The 7,261-nt window shown below is 43.5% G+C and overlaps 1 protein-coding gene across 3 annotated transcripts in view; it reads right to left on the reverse strand.

Moving 5' to 3' along the window:
- Positions 1 to 6,424, reverse strand: part of PLS3 (plastin 3) — a 74,648-nt gene extending 68,224 nt beyond the window's left edge. For all 3 annotated transcript variants that reach the window (XM_008578657.1, XM_008578658.1, XM_008578655.1), the window contains exon 1: positions 6,352 to 6,424. The gene's annotated coding sequence lies outside the window, so the exon portion shown is untranslated. The remainder of the gene's footprint in view (positions 1 to 6,351) is intronic.
- Between the last annotated feature and the right edge of the window lie 837 nt (positions 6,425 to 7,261).

The following is a 7,261-nucleotide window of genomic DNA, read 5'->3' on the forward strand; positions in this document are numbered from 1 at the left end:
GAGCCAACCGGCCAGCCAACAAATTTTTTTATTTTTATTTTTTTATTCTTGTTTTTTGTTATCGGTAAGGGGATCACAACCCCTGGCTTGGTGTCACCCGCACCGTGCTCAGCCAGTGAGTGCACCCGCCATCCCTATATAGGATCTGAACCCGCGGCGGCAGCGCTCATCAGCGCTGCTGCGCTCCCGGTGCCGCACTCTCCCGAGTGAGCCACGGGTTCGGCCCACAAATTTTATTATACAGAAAGTAAAAACTTTATATTTTGTTTTATATGTTATATAGAACTTTGTATATATATAGATAGGTGTGTACATAGTATTCATGTGTGGGGTTGCATGTGTGTATCATCACAGCTTAAGAAAATCAGAGTTGTATTTTCAATGAATGAATTACAAGATCACAAAAAATGTTTTGCTATTGAATCTTTTAAACCAGAGATGACAGAAATAAGAAATCAGACTTTACAAAAGAAAATGATTTCTAGTAGCAAAAAGAACTAGTCATATGATACCGGATCACTTTCAAAAGTCACTTAACTCAGGGTTTTCTGCTTATTTCATTTTAATTAAGATCACTTGACAAATGATATTTTAACAAATGTTAGCAAAAATAATTTTGACTAATGAGATAAAAAAGCACGATAACTCCAAGTATGACAGTATATAGAATCATCATATAACTGGCAAGATGAGAATAAATATTGAAATTAATTCCAAAATTAATAGTTTTGAAGGTGGGGGTTGAAAATTACCTCAGAAGTTATCTAGTCCAACATGCTTATTTTTCAAATGAAGATCTACACTAACTTCTCACATTTTCTGAGTTATTGATGGCATACTGCTTAAATATATAGATTATCTTCTCCATTATGAACTTTGCCATACCCGCCTATTGTCTGCCCTCCTTTAGACTGCAATTATAAGAAACAGTTGATTTTTCATGAGCAATTTTACACAAAACCTCCCATGACGGTAAATCACAAAACTAAGAATGAAATACGATAAGCCAACAAACTCTGTAGCGATTACCAATGAAGACCAAAATACTGCCCAGTAGTTAGTTAAAAGGGGAAAAACACTACTAAATTAATGGCTTTAACAGGCTACTTTGCACAGTATTTGAGGAAAGAAATGTAAATATTACATATAGGCTTTTATTCTCTTATCAACCATTTCTCTTAGTTTTCATTACATTATGTCTGGCTTTATTTCTCCTTTGCTTGTATAAATTGTATGGCTGGAGAACATTTATGGAAAAGTAAAAACGTGGCAAGACTTCAGTGATGACAATTCTGCCATTTTTGTACACTCTTGCTAAAGCCTTAGTGTTTCTATGATATACTTCTACAGCATTTTGAATTTATATAGCACCTGTCTGTTGAAGAGCCTAGCTAGGCTTCTCACAGCTCTTATCCTTTCAACATGTCTGTGAAATAGGTAGATTAAAAACAGATGGCTTAAAAATAAAGTGAAATCCAGATATAACCACAAAGAACTTCAATGATTTACTTAAGATGGCTCATCTGCCCAAACTGCGGAGGACTAAAAGACCCTGGATTCCGTGCTCAGTGCCTTTTCCAATAAACAACACTACCTCCTTACCATCAAATAAATGTCTGCAGTGTTTAGAAAACTTAAGCTTTCTCATATTACAAAGTCAGTAGGCTTACCACACCAAAAATTCTTGTTGAGGAATGATATAAATGACACCCCTATATTTTAAAGAACTACCTTTAGTCATGGAATAAGCCACTGGTGATTATCTTCCTGAATAGTCACCAATTTGCCAAAAAGGTATTTAGCTCGGTTCAATATAGTTGTATCAAAATTTAGGAAATCAACTGATAAAAATAACTGAAATAAGCCAGATTATAAGTATTTGAAAAAAAGAAATCCCAGCAAACCAGAAACCTTGAGCCATCCCCTCATTTCTTAAATGAGAAAATAAATGCATGATGTGCAGCACATGTAGGTACTCAATATCATAATTTTAACTGACTTTCTCAAGGTCAAACTATGAGTCAATGGCAGAGCCATGTCTAGAATCTAGTTCCTCTGAGGCCAAGTCCAACATATTCCTCCTTATTTTCATATAACAGCAATGCTTCTTCATCCTAGAACAATTTAAACTCACTAATATTTGTCTTTCAAATACTAAGAAGGCAAAATTCTATATTATTAAATTTATTGTGAATCGTTTTTTTTGTCTTTTTCTGTGTCCGGCAACGGATCGCAACCCTCAGTGTCGCCCCCGTACCGGACCGGGACCGGCAACGGGATCGCAACCCTCGGTGTTGCCCCCATGCCTCGCTCAGCCAGTGAGCGGGAACCGGTCTGTATGTGGGATCCGAACCCTTGGCGGGAGCGCCTCCGTGCTTCTCAAGCGGTGCACTAGCGCAGTGCGCCACCGGGCCGGCCCTATTGTGAATCGTTTGAAATTGCCTCACCTCTATAACTAAAATAAATTGGCCCAAGTATGATCAAATCTTCTCTTAAGACTGACATTTCATGATTAGGCCATTTCCCTAACTTTAACCAAAGCCTCTTATAACTAAAAACAGCTATTTGTGCTTCCAACATTGTAATGCATCCAAAAAGCTTTTGAAATCTCCAACACATTGAACATATGTTACATGGCATATCACTCTCTAGAATAATTATACAGACTCAACAATGACCCAGCTGTTTTCTTCTAAACTGAGTTTATTTTTACTTTCACAGATGAACATTTTTTCCTCTTTGGATAACTTTTCACCAAAAGAAAAATTGTCATATGAGCAAGTATGAAATGATTCTAAAAATATACCCAAGTTGTTATTTATTGGTAGAGGTTCATTTTTAAATTTTATTTTATACCAGCTACTTTTGGAATCTGTACCTAGCAGCAGAAACAAGAAACAGTTTGGCATATACATTCCACCTAGATTATGCTAGATCAAACACAATAGCAAGTTCATGAATTTATCGTATGTATTAAGAATATTATGTCAGTAAATTTTGCGGAAAGCCAAGTAGAAATAATGCCTAAAACAGAGTATGGAATAATGGCATGTGAACTTTCTTCTTTTTCCCTGTCAGTTTCACCAAAAATAATCACTACAGCACCATGGTCAAGCTATCCTTTTCTTTTCAGTTAGTCATACTGTTTGCCTAGGAGCAAAATTTCATTGGATTTCTGATGGTGCCCTGGATACTGACATTCCGCCAGTATAAATAGTCACAGTCAGGTCTAATGTGTGGTAACCATTTGTAGAAGAGACTTAAAATCGCACAAAATACTATTCACTAGTTATAATGAATCATTCCACCCAAAATGCCATAAACCTAGTCATTTTTAGCAATTGAATCTAAAGGATAGCATCAGACTAGAGACTTTGGACTTCGATGTTGATTGTCTGTATTAAGTCAAGGCATAGCATAATTTATTTAGTTCTCCACCCCAGGTAACAAAAGGGGTTAATATCTGGTTAGATCTAAAGCAGAAATTAAGAGTTAGACTCACATCCCCTAATTTTAATAAAAATTTGGGTTCCTTAGATCATACCACTAAAAAATGAAGTCAGCAATAATGAACGGTTGTTTTAAATGAGTGCACATCCCAAGACAATGAAATGCTGTGGACTAGAGCCCAGTGATGAATCTCTTTTGACATGATTTCATAATACTTGAAAAAGAACTTATCTCCCTACCACTTTAACCTAGTTGGACAGCAGTACCCTCCTTTTTTTGAGGTTAAACATTTAATAGTTCAATCTAAAATTATATTATCACCTCACTTCCACTAGGGGGGCCTATCTACCAGTGTAGTTAACTCTAGTAACTCAGGTGCAGCTTAAATCCATTTCCAGCTAATCTGTGCTATAAAGTCAGCCGTGGGGTCAGAACTATGTGCTTTATGGTAGTTCTAGTTTTTAAGATCAGAAGCCGCTGCAAAGCAAGAAAATGGAGTGCTCCAGTCATTCAGAGGCTGCTGCAGTACACAAAGGATTTTTGGCTACAAAAATACAAAGCCAAAATCTCTTAAATATTCCCAGTTTCATTTTTATAGTTTCTGCTCTAGTTGTTTTCAAGGCTGAATGTGTATCAATGGATCCAGTTTCACAAATAAGTAAAGCTTTTAAAACTCCTGACCTCAGAGATTCCTCTGCCCATTTCTATACTCTGCAGTAGATAACCTGAATAGCAAAATTGCCATGTTTTCCTTAACTTGGGCTACATGGGCAGGTATAGGTCAACATGGGAAAGTTGTTTCAGTGTCCTCTTTTTATTCCACCAAACCATTGTCAGGCAGAAACCCAACCCAATTTTTCAAAATTTAGTGTCCACCGTCATCGTGCGTGATTTCTGAGCCAATTAATTCCAAAGCACAAAAAAACTGATGGTTAATTTTAGTCAAGAGATTATTCACCACCTTTAAGAAGATGCGTAATATAGAGAATGGTTTGATTAAAATATAGGCCAGTCTAAGGAATATAAACAGAGCCTTATTTTTTTTTTAAACACTGTCTTATGGGGTATGGCTTCAAATCTAGCATTTTGTGATGAAATGGGGCGTGAGCAAAAGGATGACTTTCCTAGAAAATAATTAATAAGATATTTTTGAAATTTAGAAAAGTCATAATGAGATTGAAGGAAACGGGGAAGATATATGTCCCAGCACAAATACATTTCAAGCCTTTATTTTAAGAACAGCTTCTGTTTTTATCTTGGATAAAATCCGAGCACTAAATTCCCTTTCTGCTCCTCTCATCCAAATCCAAGCAGAATTCCCTTGAGTCGAGTCTGGTTCAACCCCCTTTCTTTGTTGCAGTAGTTTTTGGACTATGGGACTCGGCCATTACATTCCAGTTTTCAAGTCAAAAGGCGTCATGTGACCATTACCCTAGGGGAATCAGAGACTTGGGGCACGTGATGCCAATTGGCATGTGTGGGACCGCGGCCACTTAGTTGGAACTCATGTAAACTGCATCTCCAGGATCAAGTTTAGGCTCCCAAATAAACTGTGACATCCAGTCAAGTGGAGTAAGTGCTTAACTCCCCAGTAGTTTTTAATTTCACCTACTGTGGCCAGACAGGCTGCCTTCCCGCTTCCCATCCCTTGTAACAGACAGGACACCCCCAGCATCCGATCTGTTCGATGCTAAATGGCGAGACTCTCCAACCCACTTAGTTCCAAGCTCAACCTTCTGCACCACTGGGAATGTTGTGCAGATCAGGTGAGAAGCAAGTAGCATCGCCTATGGCAAGTGTCAGATGCCATTAACCCCACTCCACCTCCTGGGCTGGGATCATCTCACGTCCCGGAGCCAGGCGGTCGGAGCCGCCAGCACACCAGAGCGGCGGCGGCAACTCTGGGACTGGCGAGAAGCCAGGACGGGGGTGGTCTGCGTCCCCCGGCCTCTCATTAGAGCGCTTAAGTACTGCGGGTGGAGAAAACTAAACACAGGCAAGTGCAGCTGTGCGGGGGGAGGGGGATATTAGCCCCTCTCACCGCCCCACCGCCTCTGCTTCTCAGGGAGCCCCGAGAGGTCCGGGGCTGCCGCTACCCCGACCGCGCGCGGGGGACTGCGGAGCCAAAGGAGCTGAGAAGAGAGCAGACAGACGGCGCGGGGTCGGGGGACAGGAGAACAGAAAGGTACTGTCCTACTGGCCCGGAGATGTTCTGCTACTGAAAGAAAAAAAGTGCTTACTCATAGGAAGACGCGGTGTGATCCCGACGCTCTCGCAAGGGAGGAAAGCAGGGGGAAGACAGGCAACCAGAGCCACGTTCCTTCCCGAGACCACCGCAGCCCCCGCTCCCGAGCGAGCCCCAGGGTCGGCGTAAGCCCGCCGGGTCACCCGAGGCGGACGAGCTGGGGCTGGAGGCGTCGCTGGCTGCGGGCTCCGGGATTTCCTGAGTCCGCGCGGGAGGGGGTGGGGGATGGCAGTAGCTGGAGGAGGACTGCAAAGGGAAGTTAGCTGGTTTTCCACTTCGGGGCCGCAGCCGCCGCGGAAGGGGTTCGGGACAAGGGCTGGCGGCAAGGACTCCAACCCAAGGTTGGCAACAAGTTAAGAGCAACTAGTGAGAAAAGCGCCATTCTCTATAGTGAAGAGCAGAAAACGTGTTTGCAGCGCGTGGGGGTGGGGGGGCCCTCTGTCACTCCCACCCATCCCGGTTGCGAATGATCACCTGGGCGCCCAAGGGCTCCGATCTGAAATTTCTCCGACCTCCCTCTCGACCCCGCACCCCCACCCCCCTGTGTGAGGCACGTTCCAGCGGAGGTTGCCGGAGATGCTCTCCCCAGGACCCACTCCGGTCCACACCCGGGAAACCCGCTCTCCCCTGCCCGCCCGTGCCTACAAAGCACTTACGTAAAGTCGCAGAGTCCCTGGTCTGGCCCGACAGCCTCCGACCAACGCACTCAGACAACTTCTGCCCCTCGGAATCTTTGTGGCTGTGGTTCTAAAGCCAGCGCTCCCTCCCCTCCTGCCAGCCCCCTCCGCCCCTCGGCCGCCGCCATTGGCTTGGGTGGTGCTAGCAGTCGGCCTGGGAACCAGGAAGGGGATTGGGCCACGAGCCTGTCACATCAGCTGGGTGGGTAGCTAGGAGAATAGGCACGGGGTTGGGCACCCCGGAGGGATGGGGACTATAATTCTGCGGCAGGGAGCGGTTCCCCAGCACCGGATTCTTCCCTCCCTACCTGGGCTAAGTGGTTAGAAGTCCACAGTTCCTGGCTTGGAATACATATTGAAAAAATCTTGTGGAATAGGAATAAATGAAAAGATGGGAATGTCGGGAACGAGAGTTTGAAGTCACCTATTTAAGTCTATAAGAGGGGGATACAATTTCTCCACAGTCGTGAAGAGAATCGGCTTGGGAAAGGATATTCCTAGTTTCACCTGCCCGGGTGCCAAACGACGCAGAGGGAAACCTCAGGAATCTTAGCTTTCCTGAAGAAGCCACGGGAGCAGAATAAGGGCAGGGCAGGGCCCTCATACCTTTGGCTTTGTGCCAAGAAAATTGTTGACCAAAATCACCTGTCTAGTATGTTTGTCCATGCGCAGAGGAGTGAGAGGTGGAGATGGGAGGGGGTGGTGGAAGTAACTTGGTTTTATTCGTCTGAAGTGGGTATCAATTCTCATCAGTCTTCTTTCACCAAAGAAAACTTGGAGATGTGCTCCTGCTTTCCAGATTACCATTTCTTCTTCTCTGCCCACGACATTGCTTCCAAGTCATAGCTGACCTCTTTCATTAACACCCGCGGAGGTTTCCCTTGCTTAT

Source organism: Galeopterus variegatus, unplaced genomic scaffold (genome assembly GCF_000696425.1).
Source record: "Galeopterus variegatus unplaced genomic scaffold, G_variegatus-3.0.2 Scaffold1735, whole genome shotgun sequence".
NCBI lineage: Eukaryota > Metazoa > Chordata > Mammalia > Dermoptera > Cynocephalidae > Galeopterus > Galeopterus variegatus.